This window comes from Bombus pascuorum, unplaced genomic scaffold (assembly GCF_905332965.1).
Source record: "Bombus pascuorum unplaced genomic scaffold, iyBomPasc1.1, whole genome shotgun sequence".
Taxonomy (NCBI): domain Eukaryota; kingdom Metazoa; phylum Arthropoda; class Insecta; order Hymenoptera; family Apidae; genus Bombus; species Bombus pascuorum.
The window spans coordinates 852,085-877,566 of record NW_026869733.1 but is presented as its reverse complement, the minus strand read 5'-3'; positions in this window follow the sequence as shown (position 1 = coordinate 877,566).

Genomic DNA, 25,482 nt, shown 5'->3' with positions numbered 1-25,482 from the left:
TACTATTACGTAATAACGTATAACGATATATCCTATCACGTACTAACGCATAACGTAATATACTATTACGTAATAACGTATAACGCTATGTAGTATTAGCTTATGACATATAACGTTATATAGTATTACCTTATAACGTATACCGTTATATACTGTTACGTACTAAAGTATAACGTTATATACTATTACGTACTAACGTATAACGTTATATACTATTACGTAATGTCGTATAACGTTATGTAGTATTACCTTATGACGTATAACGTTATGTAGTATTACCTTATAACGTATAACGTTTTATACTATTACGTTATGACGTATAACGTTATGTAGTATTAGCTTATGATGTATAACGTTATATAGTACTACCTTATAACGTATAACGTTATATACTATTACGTACTAACGTATAACGTTATATACTATTACGCAATAACGTATAACGATATATACTATTACGTACAAAAGTATAACGTAATATACTATTACGTAATAACGTATAACGCTATGTAGTATTAGCTTATGACGTATAACGTTATATAGTATTACCTTATAACGTATAACGTTAAATAGAATTACCGTATGACGTACAACGTTATATCCTATTACGTACTAACGTATAACGTTATATACTATTACATTATGACGTATAACGTTATATACTATTCCGTACTAGCGTATAACGTTATATACTAGTACGTACTAACGTACAACGTAATATACTATTACGTAATAAGGTATAACGCTATGTAGTATTAGCTTATGACATATAACGTAATATAGTATTACCTTATAACGTATACCGTTATATACTGTTACGTACAAAAGTATAACGTTATATACTATTACGTACTAACGTATAACGTTATATACTATTACGTAATGTCGTATAACGTTATGTAGTATTACCTTATGACATATAACTTTATGTAGTATTACCTTATAACGTATAACGTTATATACTATTACGTTATGACGTATAACGTTATGTAGTATTAGATTATGATGTATAACGTTATATAGTATTACCTTATAATGTATAACGTTATATACTATTACGTACTAACGTATACCGTTATATACTATTACGTACTGACGTATAACGTTATATACTACTACGTACTAACGTATAACGTTATATACTATTACGTAATGTCGTATAACGTTATGTAGTATTACCTTATGACGTATAACGTTATGTAGTATTACCTTATAACGTATAACGTTATGTACTGTTACGTACTAACGTATAACGTTATATACTATTACGTACTAGCGTATAACGTTATATACTATTACGTAATAACGTATAACGTTATATACTATTACGTACTATCGTATAACGTTATATACTAGTACGTACTAACGTATAACGTTATATACTAGTACGTAATAACGAATAACGCTATGTAGTATTAGCTTATTACGGATAACGTTATATTGTATTACCTTATAGCGTATACCGTTATATACTGTTACGTACTAACGTATAACGTTATATACTATTACGTACTAGCGTATAACGTTATATACTATTACGTAATAACGTATAACGTTATATACTATTACGTACTAACGTATAACGTTATAAACTATTACATTATGACGTAAACCGTTATATACTATTACGTACTAACGTATAACGTTATATACTATTACGTAATAACGTATAACGATATATCCTATTACGTACTAACGTATAACGTAATATACTATTACGTAATAACTTATAACGCTATGTAGTATTAGCTTATGACATATAACGTTATATAGTATTACCTTATAACGTATATCGTTATATACTGTTACGTACTAAAGTATAACGTTATATACTATTACGTACTAACGTATAACGTTATATATTATTACGTAATGTCGTATAACGTTATGTAGCATTACCTTATGACGTATAACGTTATGTAGTATTACCTTATAACGTATAACGTCAGATACTATTACGTTATGACGTATAACGTTATGTAGTATTAGCTTATGATGTATAACGTTATATAGTATTACCTTATAACGTATAACGTTATATACTATTACGTACTAACGTATACCGTTATATACTATTACGTACTGACGTATAACGTTATATACTACTACGTACTAACGTATAACGTTATATACTATTACGTAATGTCGTATAACGTTATGTAGTATTACCTTATGACGTATAACGTTATGTAGTACTACCTTATAACGTATAACGTTATATACTATTACGTTATGACGTATATCGTTATATACTATTACGTACTGACGTATAACGTTATATACTATTACGTAATGTCGTGTAACGTTATGTAGTATTACGTTATGACGTATAACGTTATATACTATTACGTACTGACGTATAACGTTATATACTATTACGTAATAACGTATAACGATATATACTATTGCGCACTAATGTATAACGTAATATATTATTACGTACTAACGTATAACGTAATATATTATTACCTAATAACGTATAACGTTATATACTAAAACGTACAAACGTATAACGTTATATACTATTACGTAATGTCGTGTAACGTTATGTAGTATTACGTTATGACGTATAACGTTATATACTATTACGTACTGACTTATAACGTTATATACTATTACGTAATAACGTATAATGATATATACTATTGCGCACTAACGTATAACGTAATATATTATTACGTACTAACGTATAACGTAATATATTATTACGTAATAACGTATAACGCTATGTAGTATTAGCTTATGACGTATAAAGTTATATAGTATTACCTTATAACGTATAACGTTATATACTATTACGTTATGACGTATACCGTTATGTAGCATTAGCTTATGATGTATAACGTTATATAGTATTACCTTATAACGTATAACGTTATATACTAGTACGTACTTACGTATAACGACATATACTATTACGTAATAACGTATACGCTATGTAGCATTACCTTATGACGTATAACGTTATGTAGTATTACCTTATAACGTATAACGTCAGATACTATTACGTTATGACGTATAACGTTATGTAGTATTAGCTTATGATGTATAACGTTATATAGTATTACCTTATAACGTATAACGTTATATACTATTACGTACTAACGTATACCGTTATATACTATTACGTACTGACGTATAACGTTATATACTACTACGTACTAACGTATAACGTTATATACTATTACGTAATGTCGTATAACGTTATGTAGTATTACCTTATGACGTATAACGTTATGTAGTATTACCTTATAACGTATAACGTTATATAGTATTACGTACTAACGTATAACGTTATATACTATTACGTACTAACGTATAACGTTATACACTATTACGTAATGTCGTATAACGTTATGTAGTATTACCTTATGACGTATAACGTTATATAGTATTACCTTATAACGTATACCGTTATATACTATTACGTACTAACGTATAACGTTATATACTATTACGTTATGACGTATAACGTTATATATTATTACGTACTAACGTATACCGTTATATACTATTACGTACTAACGTATAACGTTATAAACTATTACATTATGACGTAAACCGTTATATACTATTACGTACTAACGTATAACGTTATATACTATTACGTAATAACGTATACCGTCATATACTATTACGTACTAACGTATAACGTTATATACTATTACGTACTAACGTATAACGTTATATACTATTACGTAATGTCGTATAACGTTATGTAGTATTACCTTATGACATATAACTTTATGTAGTATTACCTTATAACGTATAACGTTATATACTATTACGTTATGACGTATAACGTTATGTAGTATTAGATTATGATGTATAACGTTATATAGTATTACCTTATAATGTATAACGTTATATACTATTACGTACTAACGTATACCGTTATATACTATTACGTACTGACGTATAACGTTATATACTACTACGTACTAACGTATAACGTTATATACTATTACGTAATGTCGTATAACGTTATGTAGTATTACCTTATGACGTATAACGTTATGTAGTATTACCTTATAACGTATAACGTTATGTACTGTTACGTACTAACGTATAACGTTATATACTATTACGTACTAGCGTATAACGTTATATACTATTACGTAATAACGTATAACGTTATATACTATTACGTACTATCGTATAACGTTATATACTAGTACGTACTAACGTATAACGTTATATACTAGTACGTAATAACGAATAACGCTATGTAGTATTAGCTTATTACGGATAACGTTATATTGTATTACCTTATAGCGTATACCGTTATATACTGTTACGTACTAACGTATAACGTTATATACTATTACGTACTAGCGTATAACGTTATATACTATTACGTAATAACGTATAACGTTATATACTATTACGTACTAACGTATAACGTTATAAACTATTACATTATGACGTAAACCGTTATATACTATTACGTACTAACGTATAACGTTATATACTATTACGTAATAACGTATAACGATATATCCTATTACGTACTAACGTATAACGTAATATACTATTACGTAATAACTTATAACGCTATGTAGTATTAGCTTATGACATATAACGTTATATAGTATTACCTTATAACGTATATCGTTATATACTGTTACGTACTAAAGTATAACGTTATATACTATTACGTACTAACGTATAACGTTATATATTATTACGTAATGTCGTATAACGTTATGTAGCATTACCTTATGACGTATAACGTTATGTAGTATTACCTTATAACGTATAACGTCAGATACTATTACGTTATGACGTATAACGTTATGTAGTATTAGCTTATGATGTATAACGTTATATAGTATTACCTTATAACGTATAACGTTATATACTATTACGTACTAACGTATACCGTTATATACTATTACGTACTGACGTATAACGTTATATACTACTACGTACTAACGTATAACGTTATATACTATTACGTAATGTCGTATAACGTTATGTAGTATTACCTTATGACGTATAACGTTATGTAGTACTACCTTATAACGTATAACGTTATATACTATTACGTTATGACGTATATCGTTATATACTATTACGTACTGACGTATAACGTTATATACTATTACGTAATGTCGTGTAACGTTATGTAGTATTACGTTATGACGTATAACGTTATATACTATTACGTACTGACGTATAACGTTATATACTATTACGTAATAACGTATAACGATATATACTATTGCGCACTAATGTATAACGTAATATATTATTACGTACTAACGTATAACGTAATATATTATTACCTAATAACGTATAACGTTATATACTAAAACGTACAAACGTATAACGTTATATACTATTACGTAATGTCGTGTAACGTTATGTAGTATTACGTTATGACGTATAACGTTATATACTATTACGTACTGACTTATAACGTTATATACTATTACGTAATAACGTATAATGATATATACTATTGCGCACTAACGTATAACGTAATATATTATTACGTACTAACGTATAACGTAATATATTATTACGTAATAACGTATAACGCTATGTAGTATTAGCTTATGACGTATAAAGTTATATAGTATTACCTTATAACGTATAACGTTATATACTATTACGTTATGACGTATACCGTTATGTAGCATTAGCTTATGATGTATAACGTTATATAGTATTACCTTATAACGTATAACGTTATATACTAGTACGTACTTACGTATAACGACATATACTATTACGTAATAACGTATACGCTATGTAGCATTACCTTATGACGTATAACGTTATGTAGTATTACCTTATAACGTATAACGTCAGATACTATTACGTTATGACGTATAACGTTATGTAGTATTAGCTTATGATGTATAACGTTATATAGTATTACCTTATAACGTATAACGTTATATACTATTACGTACTAACGTATACCGTTATATACTATTACGTACTGACGTATAACGTTATATACTACTACGTACTAACGTATAACGTTATATACTATTACGTAATGTCGTATAACGTTATGTAGTATTACCTTATGACGTATAACGTTATGTAGTATTACCTTATAACGTATAACGTTATATAGTATTACGTACTAACGTATAACGTTATATACTATTACGTACTAACGTATAACGTTATACACTATTACGTAATGTCGTATAACGTTATGTAGTATTACCTTATGACGTATAACGTTATATAGTATTACCTTATAACGTATACCGTTATATACTATTACGTACTAACGTATAACGTTATATACTATTACGTTATGACGTATAACGTTATATATTATTACGTACTAACGTATACCGTTATATACTATTACGTACTAACGTATAACGTTATAAACTATTACATTATGACGTAAACCGTTATATACTATTACGTACTAACGTATAACGTTATATACTATTACGTAATAACGTATACCGTCATATACTATTACGTACTAACGTATAACGTTATATACTATTACGTACTAACGTATAACGTTATATACTATTACGTAATAACGTATAACGATATATACTATTACGTTATAACGTATACCGTTATATACTGTTACGTACTAACGTATAACGATATATACTATTACGTACTAACGTATAACGTTATATACTATTACGTTATGACGTATAACGTTATATACTATTACGTACTGACGTATAACGTTATAAACTATTACGTAATAACGTATAACGTTATATACTATTACGTAGTAGCGTATATCGTTATATACTAGTACGTACTAACGTATAACGTAATATACTATTACGTAATAACGTATAACGTTTTATACTATTACGTACTGACGTATAACGTTATATAGTATTACAGTATGACGTAAAACGTTATGTAGCATTACCTTATAACTTAGAACGTTATATACTATTACGTACTTACGTATAACGTTACATACTATTACGTAATAACGTATAACGTTATATACTATTACTTAATAACGTACAACGATATATACTATTACGTACTAACGTATAACGTTATATACTATTACGTAATGTCGTATAACGTTATGTAGTATTACCTTATGACGTATAACGTTACGTAGTATTACCTTATAACGTATAACGTTATATAGTATTACGTACTAACGTATAACGTTATATACTAAAACGTACAAAGGTATAACGTTATATAATATTACGTAATGTCGTATAACGTTATGTAGTATTACGATATGACGTATAACGTTATATAGTATTACCTTATAACGTATACCGTTATATACTATTACGTACTGACGTATAACGTTATATACTACTACGTACTAACGTATAACGTTATATACTATTACGTAATGTCGTATAACGTTATGTAGTATTACCTTATGACGTATAACGTTATGTAGTATTACCTTATAACGTATAACGTTATATACTATTACGTACTAACGTATAACGTTATATACTAAAACGTACAAACGTATAACGTGATATACTATTACGTAATGTCGTGTAACGTTATGTAGTATTACGTTATGACGTATAACGTTATATACTATTACGTACTAACGTATAACGTTATATACTATTACGTTATGATGTATAACGCTATGTAGTATTAGCTTATGACATATAATATATGTCATATATATATATGACATATTATATAGTATTACCTTATAACTTATACCGTTATATACTGTTACGTACTAACGTATAACGTAATATACTATTACGTAACAACGCATAACGCTATGTAGTATTAGCTTATGACATATAACGTTATATACTATTACGTACTAACGTATAACGTTATATACTATTACGCAATAACGTATAACGATATATACTATTTCGTACAAAAGTATAACGTAATATACTATTACGTAATAACGTATAACGCTATGTAGTATTAGCTTATGACGTATAACGTTATATAGTATTACCTTATAACGTATAACGTTAAATAGAATTAGCGTATGACGTACAACGTTATATCCTATTACGTACTAACGTATAACGTTACATACTATTACGTAATAACGTATAACGTTATATACTATTACTTAATAACGTACAACGATATATACTATTACGTACTAACGTATACCGTTATATACTATTACGTTATGACCTATAACGTTATGTAGTATTAGCTTAAGACGTATAACGTTATATAATATTACCTTATAACGTATAACGTTATATAGTATTACGTACTAACGTATAACGTTATATAGTATTACGTACTAACGTATAACGTTATATACCATAACGTACTAACGTATAACGTAATATACTATTACGTAATGTCGTATAACGTTATGTAGTATTACCTTATGACGTATAACGTTATGTAGTATTACCTTATGACGTATAACGTTATGTAGTATTACCTTATAACATATAACGTTATATAGTATTACGTACTAACGTATAACGTTATATACTAAAACGTACAAACGTATAACGTTATATACTATTACGTAATGTCGTAGAACGTTATGTAGTATAACGTTATGACGTATAACGTTATGTAGTATTATCTTATAACGTATAACGTTATATACTATTATTTTATGACGTATAACGTTATGTAGTATTTGCTTATGATGTATAACGTTATATAGTATTACCTTATAACGTATAACGTTATATACTATTACGTACTAACGTATAACGTTATATACTATTACGCAATAACGTATAACGATATATACTATTACGTACAAAAGTATAACGTAATATACTATTACGTAATAACGTATAACGCTATGTAGTATTAGCTTATGACGTATAACGTTATATAGTATTACCTTATAACGTATAACGTTAAATAGTATTACCGTATGACGTACAACGTTATATCCTATTACGTACTAACGTATAACGTTATATACTATTACATTATGACGTATAACGTTATATACTATTTCGTACTAGCGTATAACGTTATATACTAGTACGTACTAACGTACAACGTAATATACTATTACGTAATAACGTATAACGTTATGTAGTATTAGCTTAAGACGTATAACGTTATATTATATTACCTTATATCGTATAACGTTAAATAGTATTACCGTATGACGTACAACGTTATATCCTATTACGTACTAACGTATAACGTAATATACCATTACTTAATAACGTATACGCTATGTAGTATTAGCTTATGACGTATAACGTTATATAGTATTACCTTATAACGTATACCGTTATATACTATTACGTACTAACGTATAACGTTATATACTATTACGTAATAACGTATAACGTTATATACTATTACGTAATAACGTATAACGATATATCCTATTACGTACTAACGTATAACGCAATATACTATTACGTAATAAGGTATAACGCTATGTAGTATTAGCTTATGACATATAACGTAATATAGTATTACCTTATAACGTATACCGTTATATACTGTTACGTACTAAAGTATAACGTTATATACTATTACGTACTAACGTATAACGTTATATACTATTACGTAATGTCGTATAACGTTATGTAGTATTACCTTATGACATATAACTTTATGTAGTATTACCTTATAACGTATAACGTTATATACTATTACGTTATGACGTATAACGTTATGTAGTATTAGCTTATGATGTATAACGTTATATAGTATTACCTTATAACGTATAACGTTATATACTATTACGTACTAACGTATAACGTTATATACTATTACGCAATAACGTATAACGATATATACTATTACGTACAAAAGTATAACGTAATATACTATTACGTAATAACGTATAACGCTATGTAGTATTAGCTTATGACGTATAACGTTATATAGTATTACCTTATAACGTATAACGTTAAATAGAATTACCGTATGACGTACAACGTTATATCCTATTACGTACTAACGTATAACGTTATATACTATTACATTATGACGTATAACGTTATATACTATTCCGTACTAGCGTATAACGTTATATACTAGTACGTACTAACGTACAACGTAATATACTATTACGTAATAAGGTATAACGCTATGTAGTATTAGCTTATGACATATAACGTAATATAGTATTACCTTATAACGTATACCGTTATATACTGTTACGTACTAAAGTATAACGTTATATACTATTACGTACTAACGTATAACGTTATATACTATTACGTAATGTCGTATAACGTTATGTAGTATTACCTTATGACATATAACTTTATGTAGTATTACCATATAACGTATAACGTTATATACTATTACGTTATGACGTATAACGTTATGTAGTATTAGATTATGATGTATAACGTTATATAGTATTACCTTATAATGTATAACGTTATATACTATTACGTACTAACGTATACCGTTATATACTATTACGTACTGACGTATAACGTTATATACTACTACGTACTAACGTATAACGTTATATACTATTACGTACTAGCGTATAACGTTATATACTATTACGTAATAACGTATAACGTTATATACTATTACGTACTAGCGTATAACGTTATATACTATTACGTAATAACGTATAACGTTATATACTATTACGTAATAACGTATAACGTTATATACTATTACGTACTATCGTATAACGTTATATACTAGTACGTACTAACGTATAACGTTATATACTAGTACGTAATAACGAATAACGCTATGTAGTATTAGCTTATTACGGATAACGTTATATTGTATTACCTTATAGCGTATACCGTTATATACTGTTACGTACTAACGTATAACGTTATATACTATTACGTACTAGCGTATAACGTTATATACTATTACGTAATAACGTATAACGTTATATACTATTACGTACTAACGTATAACGTTATAAACTATTACATTATGACGTAAACCGTTATATACTATTACGTACTAACGTATAACGTTATATACTATTACGTAATAACGTATAACGATATATCCTATTACGTACTAACGTATAACGTAATATACTATTACGTAATGACTTATAACGCTATGTAGTATTAGCTTATGACATATAACGTTATATAGTATTACCTTATAACGTATATCGTTATATACTGTTACGTACTAAAGTATAACGTTATATACTATTACGTACTAACGTATAACGTTATATATTATTACGTAATGTCGTATAACGTTATGTAGCATTACCTTATGACGTATAACGTTATGTAGTATTACCTTATAACGTATAACGTCAGATACTATTACGTTATGACGTATAACGTTATGTAGTATTAGCTTATGATGTATAACGTTATATAGTATTACCTTATAACGTATAACGTTATGTACTATTACGTACTAACGTATACCGTTATATACTATTACGTACTGACGTATAACGTTATATACTACTACGTACTAACGTATAACGTTATATACTATTACGTAATGTCGTATAACGTTATGTAGTATTACCTTATGACGTATAACGTTATGTAGTATTACCTTATAACGTATAACGTTATATACTATTACGTTATGACGTATAACGTTATGTAGTATTAGCTTATGATGTATAACGTTATATAGTATTACCTTATAACGTATAACGTTATATACTATTACGTACTAACGTATAACGTTATATACTATTACGTAATACCGTATAACGATACATACTATTACGTACTAACGTATAACGTAATATACTTTTACGTAATAACGTATATCGCTATGTAGTATTAGGTTATGACGTATAACGTTATATAGTATTACCCTATAACGTATACCGTTATATACTATTACGTACTGACGTATAACGTTATATACTACTGCGTACTAACGTATAACGTTATCTACTATTACGTAATGTCGTATAACGCTATGTAGTATTACCTTATGACGTATAACGTTATGTAGTATTACCTTATAACGTATAACGTTATATACTATAACGTTATGACGTATAACGTTATGTAGTATTAGCTTATGATGTATAACGTTTTATAGTATTACCTTATAACGTATAACGTTATATACTATTACGTACTAACGTATAACGTTATATACTATTACGTAATAACGGATAACGATATATACTATTACGTACTAACGTATAACGTGTTATACTATTACGTAATAACGTATAACGCTATGTAGTATTAGCTCATGACGTATAACGTTATATAGTATTACCTTATAACGTATACCGTTATATACTATTATGTACTAACGTATAACGTTATATACTATTACGTAATGACGTATAACGTTATGTAGTATTACCTTATGACGTATAACGTTATGTAGTATTACCTTATAACGTATAAGGTTATATACTATTACGTTATGACGTATAACGTTATATAGTATTAGCTTATAACGTATACCGTTATATACTGTTACGTACTAACGTATAACGTTATATACTATTACGTACTAGCGAATAACGTTATATACTATTACGTAATAACGTATAACGTTATATACTATTACGTACTATCGTATAACGTTATATACTATTACGTACTAACGTATAACGTTATATACTATTACGTAATAACGTATAACGATATATACTATTACGTACAAACGTATAACGTAATATACTATTACGTAATAACGAATAACGCTATGTAGTATTAGCTTATTACGGATAAAGTTATATTGTATTACCTTATAACGTATACCGTTATATACTGTTACGTACTAAAGTATAACGTTATATACTATTACGTACTAACGTATAACGTTATATATTATTACGTAATGTCGTATAACGTTATGTATTATTACCTTATGACGTATAACGTTATGTAGTATTACCTTATAACGTATAACGTTAGATACTATTACGTTATGACGAATAACGTTATGTAGTATTAGCTTATGATGTATAACGTTATATAGTATTACCTTATAACGTATAACGTTATATACTATTACGTACTAACGTATACCGTTATATACTATTACGTACTGACGTATAACGTTATATACTACTACGTACTAACGTATAACGTTATATACTATTACGTAATGTCGTATAACGTTATGTAGTATTACCTTATGACGTATAACGTTATGTAGTATTACCTTATAACGTATAACGTTATATACTATTACGTTATGACGTATATCGTTATATACTATTACGTACTGACGTATAACGTTATATACTACTACGTACTAACGTATAACGTTATATACTATTACGTAATGTCGTATAACGTTATGTAGTATTACCTTATGACGTATAACGTTATGTAGTATTACCTTATAACGTATAACGTTATATACTATTACGTAATAACGTATAACGTTTTATACTATTACATTATGACGTATAACGTTATATACTATTACGTACTAACGTATAACGTTATATACTAAAACGTACAAACGTAAGACGTTATATAATATTGCGTACTGACGTATAACGTTATATACTATTACGTAATAACGTATAACGTTATATACTATTACGTAATAACGTATAACGTTTTATACTATTACATTATGACGTATAACGTTATATACTATTACGTACTAACGTATATCGTAATATACTATTACGTAATAACATATAACGATATATACTATTACGTAATGGCGTATAACGTTATATAGTATTACCTTATAACGTATAACGTTATGTACTATTACGTTATGACGTATACCGTTATGTAGCATTAGCTTATGATGTATAACGTTATACAGTATTACCTTATAACGTATAACGTTATATACTAGTACGTACTAACGTATAACGACATATACTATTACGTAATAACGTATACGCTATGTAGTATTACCTTATGACGTATAACGTTATGTAGTATTACCTTATAACGTATACCGTTATATACTATTACGTAATAACGTATAACGTTATATACTATTACGTAATAACGTATAACGTTTTATACTATTACATTATGACGTATAACGTTATATACTATTACGTACTAACGTATATCGTAATATACTATTACGTAATAACGTATAACGATATATACTATTACGTAATGTCGTATAACGTTATGTAGTATTACCTTATCACGTATAACGTTATGTAGTATTACCTTATAACGTTTAACGTTATATACTATTACGTTATGACGTATAATGTTATGTAGTATTAGCTTATGATGTATAACGTTATATAGTATTACCTTATAACCTATAACGTTATATACTATTACGTACTAACGTATAACGTTATATACTATTACGTAATGTCGTATAACGTTATGTAATATTACCTTATGATGTATAACGTTATATAGTATTACCTTATAACGTATAACGTTATATACTATTACGTAATAACGTACAACGTTTATCCTATTACGTACTAACGTATAACGTAATATACTATTACGTAATAACGTATACGCTATGTAGTATTAGCTTATAACTTATAACGTTATATACTATTACGTGTTAACGTATAACGTTATAAACTATTACATTATGACGTAAACCGTTATATACTATTACGTACTAATGAATAACGTTATATACTATTACGTAATAACGTATAACGTTATATACTATTACGTACTATCGTATAACGTTACATACTAGTACGTACTAACGTATAACGTAATATACTATTACGTAATAACGTATAACGTTTTATACTATTACGTACTGACGTATAACGTTATATAGTATTACAGTATGACGTAAAACGTTATGTAGTATTACCTTATAACCTATAACGTTATATACTATTACGTGTTAATGTATAACGTTATAAACCATTACATTATGATGTAAACCGTTATATACTATTACGTACTAATGAATAACGTTATATACTATTACGTAATAACGTATAACGTTATATACTATTACGTAATAACGTATAACGATATATCCTATTACGTACTAACTCATAACGTAATATACTATTACGTAATAACGTATAACGCTATGTAGTATTAGCTTATGACATATAACGTTATATAGTATTACCCTATAACGTATACCGTTATATACTATTACGTACTGACGTATAACGTTATATACTACTGCGTACTAACGTATAACGTTATCTACTATTACGTAATGTCGTATAACGTTATGTAGTATTACCTTATGACGTATAACGTTATGTAGTATTACCTTATAACGTATAACGTTATATACTATAACGTTATGACGTATAACGTTATGTAGTATTAGCTTATGATGTATAACGTTTTATAGTATTACCTTATAACGTATAACGTTATATACTATTACGTACTAACGTATAACGTTATATACTATTACGTAATAACGGATAACGATATATACTATTACGTACTAACGTATAACGTGTTATACTATTACGTAATAACGTATAACGCTATGTAGTATTAGCTCATGACGTATAACGTTATATAGTATTACCTTATAACGTATACCGTTATATACTATTATGTACTAACGTATAACGTTATATACTATTACGTAATGACGTATAACGTTATGTAGTAATAGCTTATGATGTATAACGTTATATAGTATTACCTTATAACGTATAACGTTATATACTATTGCGTACTAGCGTATAACGTTATATACTATTACGTAATAACGTATAACGTTATATACTATTACGTACTATCGTATAACGTTACATACTAGTACGTACTAACGTATAACGTAATATACTATTACGTAATAACGTATAACGTTTTATACTATTACGTACTGACGTATAACGTTATATAGTATTACAGTATGACGTAAAACGTTATGTAGTATTACCTTATAACTTATAACGTTATATACTATTACGTGTTAACGTATAACGTTATAAACCATTACATTATGACGTAAACCGTTATATACTATTACGTACTAATGAATAACGTTATATACTATTACGTAATAACGTATAACGTTATATACTATTACGTAATAACGTATAACGATATATCCTATTACGTACTAACGTGTAACGTAATATACTATTACGTAATAACGTATAACGCTATGTAGTATTAGCTTATGACATATAACGTTATATAGTATTACCTTATAACGTATTCCGTTATATACTGTTACGTACTAAAGTATAACGTTATATACTATTACGTGCTAACGTATAACGTTATATACTATTACGTAATTTCGTATAACGTTATGTAGTATTACCTTATGACGTATAACGTTATGTAGTATTACCTTATAACGTATAACGTTATATACTATTACGTTATGACGTATAACGTTATGTAGTATTAGCTTATGATGTATAACGTTATATAGTATTACCTTATAACGTATAACGTTATATACTATTACGTACTAACGTATAACGTTATATACTATTACGTAATACTGTATAACGATATATACTATTACGTACTAACGTATAACGTAATATATTATTACGTAATAACGTATATCGCTATGTAGTATTAGCTTATGACGTATAACGTTATATAGTATTACCTTATAACGTATACCGTTATATACTATTACGTACTGACGTATAACGTTATATACTACTGCGTACTAACGTATAACGTTATCTACTATTACGTAATGTCGTATAACGTTATGTAGTATTACCTTATGACGTATAACGTTATGTAGTATTACCTTATAACGTATAACGTTATATACTATTACGTTATGACGTATAACGTTATATAGTATTAGCTTATGATGTATAAAGTTATATAGTATTACCTTATAACGTATAACGTTATATACTATTACGTACTAACGTATAACGTTATATACTATTACGTAATAACGTATAACGATATATCCTATTACGTACTAACTTATAACGTAATATACTATTACGTAATAACGTATAACGCTATGTAGTATTAGCTTATGACATATAACGTTATATAGTATTACCTTATAACGTATACCGTTATATACTGTTACGTACTAAAGTATAACGTTATATACTATTACGTACTAACGTATAACGTTATATACTATTACGTAATGTCGTATAACGTTATGTAGTATTACCTTATGACGTATAACGTTATGTAGTATTACCTTATAACGTATAACGTTATATACAATTACGTTATGACGTATAACGTTATGTAGTATTAGCTTATGATGTATAACGTTATATAGTATTACCTTATAACGTATAACGTTATATACTATTACATACTAACGTATAACGTTATATACTATTACGTAATAACGTATAACGATATATATTATTACGTACAAGCGTATAACGTAATATACTATTACGTAATAACGAATAGCGCTATGTAGTATTAGCTTATGACGTATAACGTTATATAGTATTACCTTATAACGTATACCGTTATATACTGTTACGTACTAACGTATAACGTTATATACTATTACGTACTAGCGAATAACGTTATATACTATTACGTAATAACGTATAACGTTATATACTATTACGTACTATCGTATAACGTTATATACTAGTACGTACTAACGTATAACGATATATACTATTGCGCACTAACGTATAACGTTATATACTAGTACGTAATAACGAATAACGCTATGTAGTATTAGCTTATTACGGATAACGTTATATTGTATTACCTTATAACGTATACCGTTATATACTGTTACGTACTAAAGTATAACGTTATATACTATTACGTACTAACGTATAACGTTATATATTATTACGTAATGTCGTATAACGTTATGTATTATTACCTTATGACGTATAACGTTATGTAGTATTACCTTATAACGTATAACGTTAGATACTATTACGTTATGACGTATAACGTTATGTAGTATTAGCTTATGATGTATAACGTTATATAGTATTACCTTATAACGTATAACGTTATATACTATTACGTACTAACGTATACCGTTATATACTATTACGTACTGACGTATAACGTTATATACTACTACGTACTAACGTATAACGTTATATACTATTACGTAATGTCGTATAACGTTATGTAGTATTACCTTATGACGTATAACGTTATGTAGTATTACCTTATAACGTATAACGTTATATACTATTACGTTATGACGTATATCGTTATATACTATTACGTACTGACGTATAACGTTATATACTATTACGTAATAACGTATAACGATATGTACTATTGCTCACTAACGTATAACGTTATATAATATTGCGTACTGACGTATAACGTTATATACTATTACGTAATAACGTATAACGTTATATACTATTACGTAATAACGTATAACGTTATATACTATTACGTAATAACGTATAACGTTTTATACTATTACATTATGACGTATAACGTTATATACTATTACGTACTAACGTATAACGTTATATACTAAAACGTACAAACGTATAACGTTATATAATATTGCGTACTGACGTATAAAGTTATATACTATTACGTAATAACGTATAACGTTATATACTATTACATACTAACGTATAACGTTATATACTATTACGTAATAACGTATAACGATATATATTATTACGTACAAACGTATAACGTAATATACTATTACGTAATAACGAATAGCGCTATGTAGTATTAGCTTATGACGTATAAAGTTATATAGTATTACCTTATAACGTATACCGTTATATACTGTTACGTACTAACGTATAACGTTATATACTATTACGTACTAGCGAATAACGTTATATACTATTACGTAATAACGTATAACGTTGTATACTATTACGTACTATCGTATAACGTTATATACTAGTACGTACTAACGTATAACGATATATACTATTGCGCACTAACGTATAACGTTATATACTAGTACGTAATAACGAATAACGCTATGTAGTATTAGCTTATTACGGATAACGTTATATTGTATTACCTTATAACGTATACCGTTATATACTGTTACGTACTAAAGTATAACGTTATATACTATTACGTACTAACGTATAACGTTATATATTATTACGTAATGTCGTATAACGTTATGTATTATTACCTTATGACGTATAACGTTATGTAGTATTACCTTATAACGTATAACGTTAGATACTATTACGTTATGACGTATAACGTTATGTAGTATTAGCTTATGATGTATAACGTTATATAGTATTACCTTATAACGTATAACGTTATATACTATTACGTACTAACGTATACCGTTATATACTATTACGTACTGACGTATAACGTTATATACTACTACGTACTAACGTATAACGTTATATACTATTACGTAATGTCGTATAACGTTATGTAGTATTACCTTATGACGTATAACGTTATGTAGTATTACCTTATAACGTATAACGTTATATACTATTACGTTATGACGTATATCGTTATATACTATTACGTACTGACGTATAACGTTATATACTATTACGTAATAACGTATAACGATATGTACTATTGCTCACTAACGTATAACGTTATATAATATTGCGTACTGACGTATAACGTTATATACTATTACGTAATAACGTATAACGTTATATACTATTACGTAATAACGTATAACGTTTTATACTATTACATTATGACGTATAACGTTATATACTATTACGTACTAACGTATAACGTTATATACTAAAACGTACAAACGTATAACGTTATATAATATTGCGTACTGACGTATAACGTTATATACTATTACGTAATAACGTATAACGTTATATACTATTACGTAATAACGTATAACGTTTTATACTATTACATTATGACGTATAACGTTATATACTATTACGTACTAACGTATATCGTAATATACTATTACGTAATAACGTATAACGATATATACTATTACGTAATGGCGTATAACGTTATATAGTATTACCTTATAACGTATAACGTTATGTACTATTACGTTATGACGTATACCGTTATGTAGCATTAGCTTATGATGTATAACGTTATACAGTATTACCTTATAACGTATAACGTTATATACTAGTACGTACTAACGTATAACGACATATACTATTACGTAATAACGTATACGCTATGTAGTATTACCTTATGACGTATAACGTTATGTAGTATTACCTTATAACGTATACCGTTATATACTATTACGTACTAACGTATAACGTTATATACTATTACGTAATGTCGTATAACGTTATGTAGTATTACCTTATAACGTATAACGTTAAATAGTATTACCGTATGACGTACAACGTTATATCCTATTACGTACTAATGTATAACGTTATATACTATTACATTATGACGTATAACGTTATATACTATTTCGTACTAGCGTATAACGTTATATACTAGTACGTACTAACGTATAACGTAATATACTATTACGTAATAACGTCTAACGTTGTGTAGTACAGGGTGCGCCGTTAGAATTCGGACAGAATTCAATTTGTAGTTCCCACCATATTAGAATTCAGATGTTTGTGCTGATTGACTCTGAAGTTAGTTAAATATGTCAATAAGTCTTCTATAACCTCAAAATGACAGAACTCGTTAAGCAAAACCCGGAATACGATAGAAGAGCGGCGATTATAGAAAGTCTTCGCGCCGGGTGGATGCCAAAGTGAATCGGAGGAACGACCGTTGGCTGGCCCACAATCTCGAAGATGTTCCTGTTGTGGGCAAAACCAAATTTCCAGCAAGTGTTCACGTTTTGAGCGTTGTCTCAAGTGAGGGCGACGTCATGCCTCCGCACTTCTTCCAAAAAGGCGAAAGAATCACAAAGGAGGTTTATTTGGAGGTCCTGAAGACAGTAATAAAGCCGTGGATGGAAATTACGGCTTCTGGAAGGCCGTATTTATTTCAACAAGATGGCGCACCTGCTCACACAAGTCATCTTGTTCAAAATTGGCTCTCTGACAATGTGGACATGTTTTGGTCGAAAGATTTCTGGCCTCCTAACAGTCCCGACCTAAACCCATTGGACTATTACGTGTGGGGCGTTATCGAGAGACAAACTAATAAATGCAGGCACCCCAACGTCAACTCCCTACGAGCTGCTATCGAGTCAGAATTCGCGACAATTAAACGCGACCAGTTGAAGTCAGCGTGCTCGCGCTTTAGAGCAAGAATAGAGCAGGTCATAGAGGCAGAGGGTGGTTACATAGAATAAAAGTTCTCAGCAAGGACCCTTTAAATGAGATATAACAACATTTTCATGTGTTTTTGTGTATTGACTTAAATAAACAACTTTCTGCACAAAACTTCTTTTGTCCGGATTCTAACGGCGCACCCTGTATTAGCTTAAGACGTATAACGTTATATAATATTAGCTTACAACGTATAACGTTAAATAGTATTAGCGTATGACGTACAACGTTATATCCTATTACGTACTAACGTATAACGTTATATACTATTACGTAATGACGTATAACGTTATGTAGTATTACCATATGACGTTTAACGTTGTGTAGTATTGACTTATGACCTATAACGTTATGTAGTATTACCTAATGACGTATAACGTTATATACTATTACGTAATGTCGTATAACGTTATGTAGTATTACCTTATCACGTATAACGTTATGTAGTATTACCTTATAACGTTTAACGTTATATACTATTACGTTATGACGTATAATGTTATGTAGTATTAGCTTATGATGTATAACGTTATATAGTATTACCTTATAACCTATAACGTTATATACTATTACGTGTTAACGTATAACGTTATAAACTATTACATTATGACGTAAATCGTTATATACTATTACGTACTAATGAATAACGTTATATACTATTACGTAATAACGTATAACGTTATATACTATTACGTACTATCGTATAACGTTACATACTAGAACGTACTAACGTATAACGTAATATACTATTACGTAATAACGTATAACGTTTTATACTATTACGTACTGACGTATAACGTTATATAGTATTACAGTATGACGTAAAACGTTATGTAGTATTACCTTATAACTTATAACGTTATATACTATTACGTGTTAATGTATAACGTTATAAACCATTACATTATGACGTAAACCGTTATATACTATTACGTACTAATGAATAACGTTATATACTATTACGTAATAACGTATAACGTTATATACTATTACGTAATAACGTATAACGATATATCCTATTACGTACTAACGCATAACGTAATATACTATTACGTAATAACGTATAACGCTATTTAGTATTAGCTTATGACATATAACGTTATATAGTATTACCTTATAACGTATAACGTTATATACTATTACGTACTAACGTATAACGTTATATACTATTACGTAATACCGTATAACGATATATACTATTACGTACTAACGTATAACGTAATATACTATTACGTAATAACGTATATCGCTATGTAGTATTAGCTTATGACGTATAACGTTATATAGTATTACCCTATAACGTATACCGTTATATACTATTACGTACTGACGCATAACGTTATATACTACTGCGTACTAACGTATAACGTTATATACTATTACGTAATGTCGTATAACGTTATGTAGTATTACCTTATGACGTATAACGTTATGTAGTATTACCTTATAACGTATAACGTTATATACTATTACGTTATGACGTATAACGTTATGTAGTATTAGCTTATGATGTATAACGTTATATAGTATTACCTTATAACGTATAACGTTATATACTATTACGTACTAACGTATAACGTTATATACTATTACGTAATACCGTATAACGATATATACTATTACGTACTAACGTATAACGTAATATACTATTACGTAATAACGTATATCGCTATGTAGTATTAGCTTATGACGTATAACGTTATATAGTATTACCCTATAACGTATACCGTTATATACTATTACGTACTGACGTATAACGTTATATACTACTGCGTACTAACGTATAACGTTATCTACTATTACGTAATGTCGTATAACGTTATGTAGTATTACCTTATGACGTATAACGTTATGTAGTATTACCTTATAACGTATAACGTTATATACTATAACGTTATGACATATAACGTTATGTAGTATTAGCTTATGATGTATAACGTTTTATAGTATTACCTTATAACGTATAACGTTATATACTATTACGTACTAACGTATAACGTTATATACTATTACGTAATAACGGATAACGATATATACTATTACGTACTAACGTATAACGTGTTATACTATTCCGTAATAACGTATAACGCTATGTAGTATTAGCTCATGACGTATAACGTTATATAGTATTACCTTATAACGTATACCGTTATATACTATTATGTACTAACGTATAACGTTATATACTATTACGTAATGACGTATAACGTTATATAGTATTACCTTATAACGTATAACGTTATATACTATTACGTACTAACGTATAACGTTATATACTATTACGTAATAACGTATAACGATATATGTATATTATTACGTACAAACGTATAACGTAATATACTATTACGTAATAACGTATAACGCTATGTAGTATTAGCTTATGACGTATAACGTTATATAGTATTACCTTATAACGTATACCGTTATATAATGTTACGTACTAACGTATAACGTTGTATACTATTACGTACTAGCGAATAACGTTATATACTATTACGTAATAACGTATAACGTTATATACTATTACGTACTATCGTATAACGTTATATACTAGTACGTACTAACGTATAACGATATATACTATTGCGCACTAACGTATAACGTTATATACTAGTACGTAATAACGAATAACGCTATGTAGTATTAGCTTATTACGGATAACGTTATATTGTATTACCTTATAACGTATACCGTTATATACTGTTACGTACTAAAGTATAACGTTATATACTATTACGTACTAACGTATAACGTTATATATTATTACGTAATGTCGTATAACGTTATGTATTATTACCTTATGACGTATAACGTTATGTAGTATTACCTTATAACGTATAACGTTAGATACTATTACGTTATGACGTATAACGTTATGTAGTATTAGCTTATGATGTATAACGTTATATAGTATTACCTTATAACGTATAACGTTATATACTATTACGTACTAACGTATACCGTTATATACTATTACGTACTGACGTATAACGTTATATACTACTACGTACTAACGTATAACGTTATATACTATTACGTAATGTCGTATAACGTTATGTAGTATTACCTTATGACGTATAACGTTATGTAGTATTACCTTATAACGTATAACGTTATATACTATTACGTTATGACGTATATCGTTATATACTATTACGTACTGACGTATAACGTTATATACTATTACGTAATAACGTATAACGATATATACTATTGCTCACTAACGTATAACGTTATATAATATTGCGTACTGACGTATAACGTTATATACTATTACGTAATAACGTATAACGTTATATACTATTACGTAATAACGTATAACGTTTTATACTATTACATTATGACGTATAACGTTATATACTATTACGTACTAACGTATAGCGTTATATACTAAAACGTACAAACGTATAACGTTATATAATATTGCGTACTGACGTATAACGTTATATACTATTACGTTATAACGTATAACGTTATATACTATTACGTAATAACGTATAACGTTTTATACTATTACATTATGACGTATAACGTTATATACTATTACGTACTAACGTATATCGTAATATACTATTACGTAATAACGTATAACGATATATACTATTACGTAATGGCGTATAACGTTATATAGTATTACCTTATAACGTATAACGTTATGTACTATTACGTTATGACGTATACCGTTATGTAGCATTAGCTTATGATGTATAACGTTATACAGTATTTCCTTATAACGTATAACGTTATATACTAGTACGTACTAACGTATAACGACATATACTATTACGTAATAACGTATACGCTATGTAGTATTACCTTATGGCGTATAACGTTATGTAGTATTACCTTATAACGTATACCGTTATATACTATTACGTACTAACGTATACCGTTATATACTATTACGTACTGACGTATAACGTTATATACTACTACGTACTAACGTATAACGTTATATACTATTACGTAATGTCGTATAACGTTATGTAGTATTACCTTATGACGTATAACGTTATGTAGTATTACCTTATAACGTATAACGTTATATACTATTACGTTATGACGTATATCGTTATATACTATTACGTACTGACGTATAACGTTATATACTATTACGTAATAACGTATAACGATATATACTATTGCTCACTAACGTATAACGTTATATAATATTGCGTACTGACGTATAACGTTATATACTATTACGTAATAACGTATAACGTTATATACTATTACGTAATAACGTATAACGTTTTATACTATTACATTATGACGTATAACGTTATATACTATTACGTACTAACGTATAACGTTATATACTAAAACGTACAAACGTATAACGTTATATAATATTGCGTACTGACGTATAACGTTATATACTATTACGTTATAACGTATAACGTTATATACTATTACGTAATAACGTATAACGTTTTATACTATTACATTATGACGTATAACGTTATATACTATTACGTACTAACGTATATCGTAATATACTATTACGTAATAACGTATAACGATATATACTATTA